The following is a 13,174-nucleotide window of genomic DNA, read 5'->3' as shown; positions in this document are numbered from 1 at the left end:
GTCAGGTTTCTAGTTTAGAAAAGAGAGTTTGCAAATTTGGATGGTATTATCTGTGTGGGACTTGTGGTTGGACCGCCTTCCCCTGTTTTACAACCCTGGGCCCAACATTACTGTTGATGAGCAGCTTATGCCATTTAGGGGCCGCTGCCCCTTCAGGCAGTACATACGGTCTAAACCCGCAAAATATGGAATCAAGATCTGGGCTGCCTGTGATGCTGCTTCATCATATGAGTGGACCTTGCCAGTGGGGACCTGGGGAAGTCAGATGAAGGAGCCCCTGAGAAGAACCAAGGGAGGCGGGTTGTCCTGGACGTGACACAAGGACTTCGTAGCCACATCATCACATGCAATAACTTTTTTACTTCGCACAAGCTGGGACAGGAGCTCCTCAAGAGGAAGCTGACAATGGTAGGAACAGCACAAAAAAACAAGCCAGAGCTCCCACTTCAGCTGTTTAATACACAGAACAAGCCTACCAATTCCTTTAAGTTTGTGTTCATGGCCCACATGTCTCTAGTGTCCTAAGTGCCAAAGAAAGGCAAAAAGCTGGTACTCATGAGTACGCTGCATAGGGATGGGAGAATCTGTGGCCAGGAACATCAAAAAACAGAAATCATAACGGATTACAATGCCACAAAAAGAGTGGTGGACAATTTAGACAAGCTGGTGACTGGCTACAGCTGCAAAATAACCCTACGCTGGCCACTTGTGATATTCTTCAACATCTTGGACATCTCGGTGTACAACGCGTTTGTCATCTCACATGGGCTTTCGCCCTTCATTCTGCTTACACATGTCTAATATTTAAACTTATATCGAAAATCTCCTACAACACATGGCCAAATCTTTTACATTTATGACAATGAAAGGGCTTGTGCACAAAAGCTCTTACAGGGTATCTCATGAATCCCAACTTTATATGAGAAGAGATTGACTCATCAAAGATCAGTAGCATGGATGAAGTGAATTTATTTTCTCCATCCACCATACAGGTCAGTCAACGTGCACCAACCACTCCATCGATGGCTTCAGTTACATATTTTGCCTTTCTTTCTTGCGCCACCCCAGAAATAACCTCTTGCTAGGCGCCCTGCTAGGAAAATCTATACAGGAAACATTCCACTCCGATATCTTTTAGAGTCTTAAAACACGCTTCTTCTTCTCCGCAGACACAAACAAATCTAAATAAAGACCACTTATTGTGACTCTCGCACTCTCCGACTCCACACTTTCCTTCAACACATTCCAGATTGTCCTGGAGACATTAAATGGATTTTTACAAGTAGCATTGATCCAAAACCCTCACTCTGACTAAAAACGAGTCTATTGGTTTCCAATTTTCCAACACAGCTTTACTTCTCGTTTCCCTTTTTCTTCACCACTGTAACCCATTCATTCTCACTTTCTGTACTATTCGCTTCACTCGACACACTAGCAGTTGAAAACAAAACCTGTTTTCTCCATCTTCCATATTCTTCTTCTGTGAGCTTTAAATGGCGGTTGGCAACCAAGGTGCAATGCCACCACCAACTGGACTGGAGTGTGGACCTCAGTTCATCTTTTAATCACCCACATGGGTATATGCTCCTAAAACCCAATGAGGAGATGGGAGAGGTGGGACTTGCAGCAAGTCACATGTCAAAAATAGAACCAAATTCTATTTTAGTGCCTGGCTATGCAGACGCTCGTTGAAGTGCGCAAGCAGTTTGGATGAAATTATTGAATAACAAATGTATTTTGCAACACAGGCAGTGTGGTCAGCATGTAAGTCATGCTCTCTGGTAAAGTATTTTGAATGTTTTTATTTAGACAGGAGTAATTATATCATTTGGGCAAAACATCAATTTAGGGGAAGCCAGCGTCCTAACAGGGCTTTGTGCACCCGCTAACTTTCCTTTCCAATTTGCAAGAGGCTGAAACCAGATATCTGTCTATAATGATGAGTGCTAATGTCTCCACCCTAGCAATTGTAGTCATTATCCCAAAGGAGGGAAGGCAGGCGACAAGCTTAAGTCTGCACATGAAATCCTAGGGGCAAACCTGGTTTAGTCTGCTTTGCAACAGACACTGGGATACAAATTCACCTTTCAGCAGGACAATAACCTAAAACACAAGGCCAAATATACACTGGAACTGCTTACCAAAATGTCATATATATATATATATATATATCAGTCAGTGCTGGAGAAGAAAGTAAAAGTGCAATATGTGCCATGTAAAAAAGCTAACGTTTAAGTTCCTTGCTCAGAACTTATGAATGTTGGTGGTTCAATATTCCTAGTTCTTCAATATTCCCAGTAAAGAAGTTTTAGGTTGTAGTTAATATAGGAATTTTGACGCGTTGACTATTTCTCTCTATACCATTTGTATTTCATATACCTTTGACTATTGGATGTTCTAATAGCCACTTTAGTATTGCCAGCCTAATCTCAGGAGTTGATAGGCTTGAAGTCATAAAGAGAGCTGTGACTCAAGCAATGCTAAGAGCTGCTGGCAAACGCAGTAAAGTTTGAATGAATGCTTACGAGCCTGCTGCTGTCTACCAATGCTCAGTCAGACTGCTCTATCAAATATCAAAACATAGACTTAATTATAATATAATAAACACAGAAATATGAGCCTTTGGTCATTAATATGGTCAAATACGTAAACTATCATTTCGAAAACAAAACATTTATTCTTTCAGAATAATACGTAACCGTTCTTTATTTTATCGAACGGGTGGAAACCCTAAATCGAAATATTGCTGTTACATTGCACAACCTTCAATGTTATGTCATATGTAAAATTCTGGAAAATTAGTTCGCTATGAGCCAGGCAGCCCAAACTGTTGCATATACCCTGACTCTGCATGCAATGAACGCAAGAGAAGTGACAATTTCTCTAGTTAATATTGCCTGCTAACATGAATTTCTTTTAACTAAATATGCAGGTTAAAAAAATATACTTCTGTGTATTGATTTTAAGAAAGGCATTGATGTTCATGGTTAGGTACATTCGTGCAACGGTTGTGCTTTTTTCGCCAATGCGCTTTTGTTAAATCTTTGTAACATAACAAAATGTGTAAAAAATCAGGGGTGTGAATACTTTCTGAAGGTACTGTATTTCAGTCACAGTCAAGCATTGCATAGCACTTGCAACGCCAAGGTCCTTTTAATTCCCACAGGATTACATACACATACAGTATGTAATTCAAATGTATCTACTCACTGTATTGTAAGTTGCTTTGGACAAAAGCTCCTGCTTCATTGTGATGAAAGCTGCATAGTACTTCATGAACAAGGAGGAAATCAAATCTATAAATGTGCTGTCTCATGGGAACAGACTCTGTGTTCAAGGTTTTGCATGCTGTCTCGTCTGTAGCTACGGACGATGTGTTTCTGCACCATAGTCTGTGCATGCGGAACACGAGGTTTTACACCATGTCTGTACCTGAGGAGCATGAGGTTCTAACACAATCTCCATACATTTTTACCATGAGATCAGAGTGCAAATCATACTGTGACACTTTACTATGAGCCTAATAGTAAAGACATCCCAGCTGGTACGTGACTATTTGATAACCTTACATTTCTTAGTAGTTGGTGAGAGTGTGGTTGTCCTGTGGTTATTTTGCATACAAAGTTCCCACAAAGTTCTGTGAATGGTGTAGGATACCCAGCTAGCACATAATGTTCTGAGAACCATATGTTTCGTAGGTGGGAATTTCAGTACTTCAGCATAGCGTTTCCTACAGGTTTTCTCATGGTTCCATTTAACTTCTTTGGAACTGGGGGGCACTATTGAGTAGCTTGGATAAAAAGGTGCCCAGAGTAAATTGCCTGCTACTCAGGCCCAAAAGCTAGAATATGCATCTGATTAGGATAGAAAACACTCTGAAGTTTCTAAAACTGTTTGAATGTTGTCTGTGAGTATAACAGAACTCATATGGCAGTCAAAAACCTGAAAAAAGATCCAACCAGGAAGTGGGAAATCTGAGGTTTGTAGTTTTTCAAGTCATTGCCTATCGAATATACAGTGTCTATGGGGTCATATTGCACATCCTAAGGCTTCCATTAGATGTCAACAGTCTTTAGAACCCTGTTTGAGGCTTCTATTGTGAAGGAGGAGAGAATGAGAGCTGTTTGAGCCAGAGGTCTTGCAGAAGGCCATGAGCTGATCACGCATGCGCCCGTGAGAGGTAGCTGCGTTCCAATGCATTTCTAGACAAAGACAAAGGAATTCTCCGGTTGGAACATTATTGAAGATGTATGTTAAAAACATCCTAAAGATTGATTCTATACATCGTTTGACATGTTTCTTCGAACTGTAATGTAACTTTTTTGACATTTCGTCTGAACAAGTGATTGCGCATTATGCATTTGGATTACTGGGCTAAACACACGAACAAAAATGAGGTATTTGGACATAAATGATGGACTTTATCGAACAAAGCAAACATTTATTGTGGAACTGGGATTCCTGGGAGTGCAGTCCGATCAAGATCATCAAAGGTAAGTGAATATTTATAATGCTATTTCTGACTTTTCTGACACTTCTCCTTCTTTGGAAAATGGCTGGATGCTTTTCTGTGACTAGCGCTGACCTAACATAATCGCAAGGTGTGCTTTCGCCGTAAAGCCTTTTTGAAATCTGATGGGCAGTATTTAGATTTTTGGATGAAAAACGTACCCAAATTTAATTGCCTATTTCTCAGGCCCAGAATCTAGAATATGCGTATAATTATGACCGTTAGCGGGATCATTTTTGTCAACCACCGCTGAATTTTCATGAAATCACAAGTGCAATATAGCAAAACACAGCGTAGCTTGTTGTTAATCCACCTGGCGTGTCAGATTTAAATAAAGCTTTTCGGCAAAAGCATACCAAGCGTTTATGTAAGCACATCTCTCAGTAGACTAAATATTACAAACAGCTAGCAGCCAAGTAGATTGGTCACGAAAGTCAGAAAAGCAACAAATGAAATCGCTTACCTTTGATGATCTTCGGATGTTTGCACTCACGAGACACCCAGTTACACAATAAATGTTCCTTTTGTTCCATAAAGATTCTTTTTATATCCAAAATACCTCCATTTGGTTGGCGCGTTATGTTCAGAAATCCACAGGCTCGAGCGGTCAAGACATCGCAGACGAAAATTCCAAATAGTATCCTTAATGTTCGTAGAAACATTTCAAAAGTTTTTTATAATCAATCCTCAGGTGTTTTTACAATATATAATCGATAATATATCAACCGGGAATGTAGCTTCAGAAATAGTAGAGAGAGAGAGAAAATGGCTGCACCAAGCTGTTGCGCATACAAAACGCTGCTGGCACCCAGCCATACGATGACGGGATGTTATCTTTCTCGCTCATTTTTAAAAATAAAAGCCTGAAACTATGTCTAAAAACTGGTCACACCATGGGGAAGCCATCTAGAATATGGTTGATATCCCTTTAAATGGAGCAAAGGCAGGCTATGGAACATGGAGCTTTCAAAATAGAGGCCACTTCCTGGTTTGATTTTCCTCAGGTTTTCGCCTGCAGTATCAGTTCTGTTATACTCACACACAATATTTTGACAGTTTTGGAAACATTAGAATGTTTTCTATCCTAATCTGACAATTACATGCATATTCTAGATTCTGGCCCTGAGAAATAGGCAGTTTAATATGGGTACGTTTTTCATCCAAACATCAAAATACTGCCCCCTACACTCAAGAGGTTAATTATAAAGTTGTTACTGTTGCTGGCTTCATCATTTGAAAATAGACATGTAAAAAGGTTCTGGGGATGAGCATGCACATCTTCAATATGTACCAGTTGCTCCTCTTTAGTGCATTTAACTATATGTTGCAAGTAAAAGTCTTGGAATTGTATCAAATTGCTTGGTTAAAACCCCCCACAGACTTAGAAATATATACATTTGGCCATATATTTGGCCATATAAAGTCTGTTATGACAGAGTATACTTTTTAAAAATAAAGTCTTTGGTATTGGTATTGGTATTGGTATTACTGAAAATAAATGCAAAAACTTTGGCAGCCATGCTATTCAAGAGGTTTTATTCTACCTGTAAGATTTATGGAATGTTATTCAATTTAATTATATATGCTGTTGAGAAGTAAAATAAAGTTAGTATACTTATGTTAAGTATGTAATTTTTAAGGCCTCCCGGGTGGCGCAGTGGTTAAGGGCGCTGTACTGCAGCGCCAGCTGTGCCATCAGAGTCCCTGGGTTTGCGCCCAGGCTCTGTCGTAACCGGCCGCGACCGGGAGGTCCGTGGGGCGACGCACAATTGGCCTAGCATCGTCCGGGTTAGGGAGGGATTGGTCGGTAGGGATCTCCTTGTCTCATCGTGCACCAGCGACTCCTGTGGCGGGCCGGGCGCAGTGCGCGCTAGCCAAGGTTGCCAGGTGCACGGTGTAGCCTCCGACACATTGGTGCGGCTGGCTTCCGGGTTGGATGCGCGCTGTGTTAAGAAGCAGTACGGCTGGTTGGGTTGTGTATCGGAGGACGCATGACATTCAGCCTTCGTCTCTCCCGAGCCCGTACGGGAGTTGTAGCAATGAGACAAGATAGTAGCTACTACAACAATTGGATACCACGAAATTGGGGAGAAAAAGGGGTAAAATTAAAAAAAACACAAAAAAAACCCAAGTATTTAATTTTTGTGGTCATTTTTTAATATTTTTTTTTCCAATTGCCATTATTTAGTTTTTTTCCACATACATTTTATATCCTGATATTTTTGAGTATGCAGAAAATATTTTTTATCAAAGGGGCCATTGAGCTTTCAATATTGGTCAGGTATGGAGATCATCTGCAAATAAGTTTAGTATCTATTCATGTTTACTAATACTGACACCAGTTACCTTTGGGTACGGCCTAATTCTTGCTGCAAGCGGTTCAATTGCCAGTGCAAACAGGAGGGAGAGAGGGGACATCCCTGTCTTGTGCCCCTTTCTAAAGCAATTTCCTCAGATAATGTATTATTTGCATATATTTTTGGGACATTTCTACAATATTTTCTAAAATGTATTATTTCAGATGGAAAGTTGAAAGCTTCCAAAGTTTTGAATAGAAAAGGCCATTCAAAACGGTCGAAAGCAGCTATTATTAATAAATCTACAATACCAGTCAAAATTTTGTACACGCCTACACATTCAAGGGTTTTTCTTTATTTTTACAATGTTCTACATTGTAGAATAATAGTGAAGACATCAAAACTATGAAATAACACATATGGAATCATGTAGTATTTTATTAAAAAAAAATGTTTTACACCTTTATTTAACCTTTCTGATCTCCCCATCCCGGATCCGGGATCGTGAATACAGACTCAAGCTCATTACCATAACGCAACGTTAACTATTCATGAAAATCGCAAATGAAATGAAATAAATATGCTAGCTCTCAAGCTTAGCCTTTTGTTAACAACACTGTCATCTCAGATTTTCAAAATATGCTTCTCAACCATTGCAAAACAAGCATTTGTGTAACAGTATTGATGGCTAACGTAGCATTTAGCATTAGCATTCAGCTGGCAACATTTACACAAAAAAACAGAAAAGCATTCAAATAAAATAATTTACCTTTGAAGAACTTCATATGTTTTCAATGAGGAGACTCTCAGATAGCAAATGTTCAGTTTTTCCTGAAAGATTATTTGTTTAGGACAAATCGCTCCGTTTTCTGCGTCACGTTTAGCTATGAAAAAACCCCTGTATCCAGGATTGTGTAAATCTATCAGCAAGCTCATTAGCATAACACAACGTTAACTATTCATGAAAATCGCAAATGAAATGAAATAAATATGCCATCATTGTGATGAAACAAGTTGTGGTCCTAACACTGTCATGACCCATACAGTTACACTTGTTGTGATATACAGTGTATTGCGTTATTTTATGGCTGATTATGACACCTACATAAGGAGTGTCAAAACCTTTTTTTTCCTCTGCCAAGAAGTTCGCTTTCGTGTTATGATGCTGAGTGTCAAGTAAAGTGTTACAGGTTCCACATCACATTATGTTGACAAATTACATTGAAACAACGCTGATTTAACCAATATGTGCCCGGTAGGTTGAGATGACAAACCTTGACCAGCATTTAGGGGCAGTCATAAATTAGAATGATGTTTCAGAGACTAGGGACGTAGAGAAGCAGTTGGCAAATAACTAACAGAAAACATCAGACAACACAAAAACATCTCACCCACCATAGTGTAGGATAAATATTCTTCTTGACATAATCTCCCTGAAGGGATAGAAGTTCAGACAAAAATGTGCTTATAATGTTATGTTTGAAAGTACTCCTCATATTTTCTGTCTCCTACTGGTGCAGTGAAAAGCATGTACATGACACTGAGTCTGTCACGTGAGCCAAGTCCAATATCCAACCTACACATTACCTACCTACTGGAGTAAAACTATAAATTGACCTAGTCAACGTGGGCCATGTTGTGAGTAGTGGATATGTGGGTCATTTAGACACAACATTGACGACAGTCAAGAAGACTTACAGCATTGCAGCGCAGGTATTTTGAAAATGAACCTTTTAATGCACTCAACTGTAGTGAATGAGGATAATAATTTGTGATAGGCAGACTCACATAAGCGGACCAACATTTTAAGTCCTAAACTTCTCTCTTTTTCAGCACTGGATAAAGGTAGATGCAGCACATTTCAGTCAGTGTGTGTTCACTCCCCCTTCTCTTCTTTACCCTCTCTATCCCCCAGTCGGCTTCCTGGCTGTTACCACACTGTGCGGTTATACCTATTCCCTATTGTATCACTGACACACACACACACACACACACACACACACACACACACACACACACACACACACACACACACACACACACACACACACACACACACACACACACACACACACACACACACACACTTGGTTAACCCCATGTTTGAACTTCAAACCAGATGGAACTATACGAAGAGAGGCACTCCCAATAGATATACTAGTTGGGCAATTACAACAAGCAAGACGCCACGTTTCCATAACAGAACTCACAAAGTAGCCTAAATAGTAGTGTGGTTGCTGAGCAGAGTAGGTCATGCGGTTGGTCTTAAAGCGTATCTCAAAGAAACCCCTTTCTTATCAGACAGTGGAATTAGTTCAACAAGTCATTAACTTCCTTTCACATACTGTGAAACCACAGTTATGTTCCAACATTAACACTAGCATACTTCCAGCAATGAAGCAATATGCTGCGCATGCAATCAAAAGATGTGGTATGCTAATATGGGCATTGAATTGTACTTAATGTATCCTATGTATCTGCAATTGCAGAACAGAAGTGAACACACAGTTGAAGTCGGAGGTAAGTTTTTCACAATTCCTGACATTTAATCCTAGTAGAAATTCCCTTTTTTTTAGGTCAGTTAGGACCACCACTTTATTTTACGAATGTGAAATGTCAGAATAATAGTAGAGAGAATGATTTACTTCAGCTTTTATTTCTTTCATCACATTCTCAGTGGGTCAGAAGTTTACATACACTCAATTAGTATTGGTAGCATTGCCTTTAAATTGTTGAACTTGGATCAAACATTTCGGGTAGCCTTCCACAATAAGTTGGGTGAATTTTGGCCCATTTCTCCTAACAGAGCTGGTGTAACTGAGTCAGGTTTGCAGGCCTCCTTGCTCGCAGACGCTTTTTCATTTCTGCCCACAAATTTCCTATAGGATTGAGGTCAGAGCTTTGTGATGACCAGTTGTTGTCCTTAAGCCATTTTGCCACAACTTTGGAAGTATGCTTGGGCTCATTGTCCATATGGAAGACCCATTTGCGACCAAGCTTTAACTTCCTGACTGATGTCTTGAGATGTTGCTTCAATATATCCACATAATTGTCCTCCTCATGATGCCATCTATTTTGTGAAGTGCACCAGTCCCTCCTGCAGCAAAGCACCCCCACAACATGATGCTGCCACCCCCGTGCTTAACGGTTGGGATGGTGTTCTTTGGCTTGTAAGCCTCCCCCTTTTTCCTCCAAACATAACAATGATCATTATGGCCAAACAGTTCTATTTTTCCTTGCTGAGTGGCCTTTCAGGTTTTGTCGACATAGGACTATTGTCGAACTTACCCTCTTTTTCATTGCCGTATCACTCATTTCTATTGTGTTATCCCATTCGCTCACAAAGGAGTGCAATTCTGTCATCACTCCACAGCAGACATTGCAGTGAGTTAATGCTGCCACCCATTATTGCAAAGAAAGAATGTCTGACTTTGTCACTCAACACATTTCCTTATGGACGTGGTTTCCATACAGTTCAGAATTGGCATGAAAGTCAACTCCCAACACATTAGCTACATCTCCACGTTTCTGTTGACTCCAACATTACGTGGAAATGTAGCTTGGAACTGAGCGCTGTCTCAGCATATGGAATAGTGTGCGATTTCTGTAACGTTAAAAATAAATCTAACACAGCGGTTGCATAAAGAAGCAGTGTATCTTTCTAACTATATGTAGAACATGTATATTTAGTCAAAGTTTATGATGTCTATTTACGTTATCTTGCCGCGCTACATAGATTTCCTGCGGGCATTTTTTAGTAATTTCTGAAGGTGAACTCACTGTAAATGGACATTTATGGATATAAATGGCATATTATTGAAAAAAAAAAATATGTACTGTGTAATATGTCATATTACTGTCATCTGATGAAGATTTTCAAAAGGTTAGTGAGCGATTTATTTTTTAATCCTGCGTTTGTTGATTGCATGTTTTGGCTATTGAAATGAGCTGTGTCTGGTGGTGGTTTTACATATATATGTGCTATGTTTTCGCCGTAAAACATTTTAGAAATCTGACTTGCTGGCTAGATGAACAAGATGTTTATCTTTCATTTGAGCTATTGGACTTGTTAATGTGTGGAGGTTAAATATTTGTAAGAATATTTTTGCGTTCCATGCGCCACCGTTTCAGCTGAACGTGGGAGGGTTGATTCCCAATTGGGAACCAGTATCGTAGACAGGTTAAGTCCTAAACTTCTCTCTTTTTCAGCACTGGATAAAGGTAGATGCAGCACATTTCAGTCAGTGTGTGTTCACTCCCCCTTCTCTTCTTTACCCTCTCTATCCCCCAGTCGGCTTCCTGGCTGTTACCACACTGTGCGGTTATACCTATTCCCTATTGTATCACTGACACACACACACACACACACACACACACACACACACACACACACACACACACACACACACACACACACACACACACACACACACACACACACACACACACACACACACACACACACACACACACACACACACACACACACACACACACACACACACACACACACACACACACACACACTTGGTTAACCCCATGTTTGAACTTCAAACCAGATGGAACTATACGAAGAGAGGCACTCCCAATGGATATACTAGTTGGGCAATTACAACAAGCAAGACGCCACGTTTCCATAACAGAACTCACAAAGTAGCCTAAATAGTAGTGTGGTTGCTGAGCAGAGTAGGTCATGCGGTTGGTCTTAAAGCGTATCTCAAAGAAACCCCTTTCTTATCAGACAGTGGAATTAGTTCAACAAGTCATTAACTTCCTTTCACATACTGTGAAACCACAGTTATGTTCCAACATTAACACTAGCATACTTCCAGCAATGAAGCAATATGCTGCGCATGCAATCAAAAGATGTGGTATGCTAATATGGGCATTGAATTGTACTTAATGTATCCTATGTATCTGCAATTGCAGAACAGAAGTGAACACACAGTTGAAGTCGGAGGTAAGTTTTTCACAATTCCTGACATTTAATCCTAGTAGAAATTCCCTTTTTTTTAGGTCAGTTAGGACCACCACTTTATTTTACGAATGTGAAATGTCAGAATAATAGTAGAGAGAATGATTTACTTCAGCTTTTATTTCTTTCATCACATTCTCAGTGGGTCAGAAGTTTACATACACTCAATTAGTATTGGTAGCATTGCCTTTAAATTGTTGAACTTGGATCAAACATTTCGGGTAGCCTTCCACAATAAGTTGGGTGAATTTTGGCCCATTTCTCCTAACAGAGCTGGTGTAACTGAGTCAGGTTTGCAGGCCTCCTTGCTCGCAGACGCTTTTTCATTTCTGCCCACAAATTTCCTATAGGATTGAGGTCAGAGCTTTGTGATGACCAGTTGTTGTCCTTAAGCCATTTTGCCACAACTTTGGAAGTATGCTTGGGCTCATTGTCCATATGGAAGACCCATTTGCGACCAAGCTTTAACTTCCTGACTGATGTCTTGAGATGTTGCTTCAATATATCCACATAATTGTCCTCCTCATGATGCCATCTATTTTGTGAAGTGCACCAGTCCCTCCTGCAGCAAAGCACCCCCACAACATGATGCTGCCACCCCCGTGCTTAACGGTTGGGATGGTGTTCTTTGGCTTGTAAGCCTCCCCCTTTTTCCTCCAAACATAACAATGATCATTATGGCCAAACAGTTCTATTTTTCCTTGCTGAGTGGCCTTTCAGGTTTTGTCGACATAGGACTATTGTCGAACTTACCCTCTTTTTCATTGCCGTATCACTCATTTCTATTGTGTTATCCCATTCGCTCACAAAGGAGTGCAATTCTGTCATCACTCCACAGCAGACATTGCAGTGAGTTAATGCTGCCACCCATTATTGCAAAGAAAGAATGTCTGACTTTGTCACTCAACACATTTCCTTATGGACGTGGTTTCCATACAGTTCAGAATTGGCATGAAAGTCAACTCCCAACACATTAGCTACATCTCCACATTTCAACAGGCCTGTTTTTATTTAACTAGGCAAGTTAGTTAAGAACAAATTGTTATTTTCAATGACGGCCTAGGAATAGTGGGTTAAGTGCCATGTTCAGCGGCGGAATGACAGATTTGTACCTTGTCAGCTCGGGGATTCAATCTTGCAACCTTTCGGTTGCAACCTTTCGGTTACTAGTCCAACACTCTAACAAGTAGGCTACCTGCAGGCCCTTTTCATTTCATCCCAGAAATACATAGGCCTATAGGTCTTCAACTTCCTTTTTTCAAGCTTAGTTAGAGTCGCTGTCTAACGCGTGAGTTTACAATTACAGAAATAAATCCATGGCTTTTGTTGAACTTTCTCAAGATTAGTCTTAGTCTAATTTGTACTAAGTTTTCATTAATTATCTAAAGGAAC

This window comes from Oncorhynchus mykiss, chromosome 16 (assembly GCF_013265735.2).
Source record: "Oncorhynchus mykiss isolate Arlee chromosome 16, USDA_OmykA_1.1, whole genome shotgun sequence".
Taxonomy (NCBI): Eukaryota; Metazoa; Chordata; class Actinopteri; order Salmoniformes; family Salmonidae; genus Oncorhynchus; species Oncorhynchus mykiss.
The sequence above is the reverse complement of the archived record's forward strand: the minus strand, read 5'-3'. Positions refer to the sequence as shown.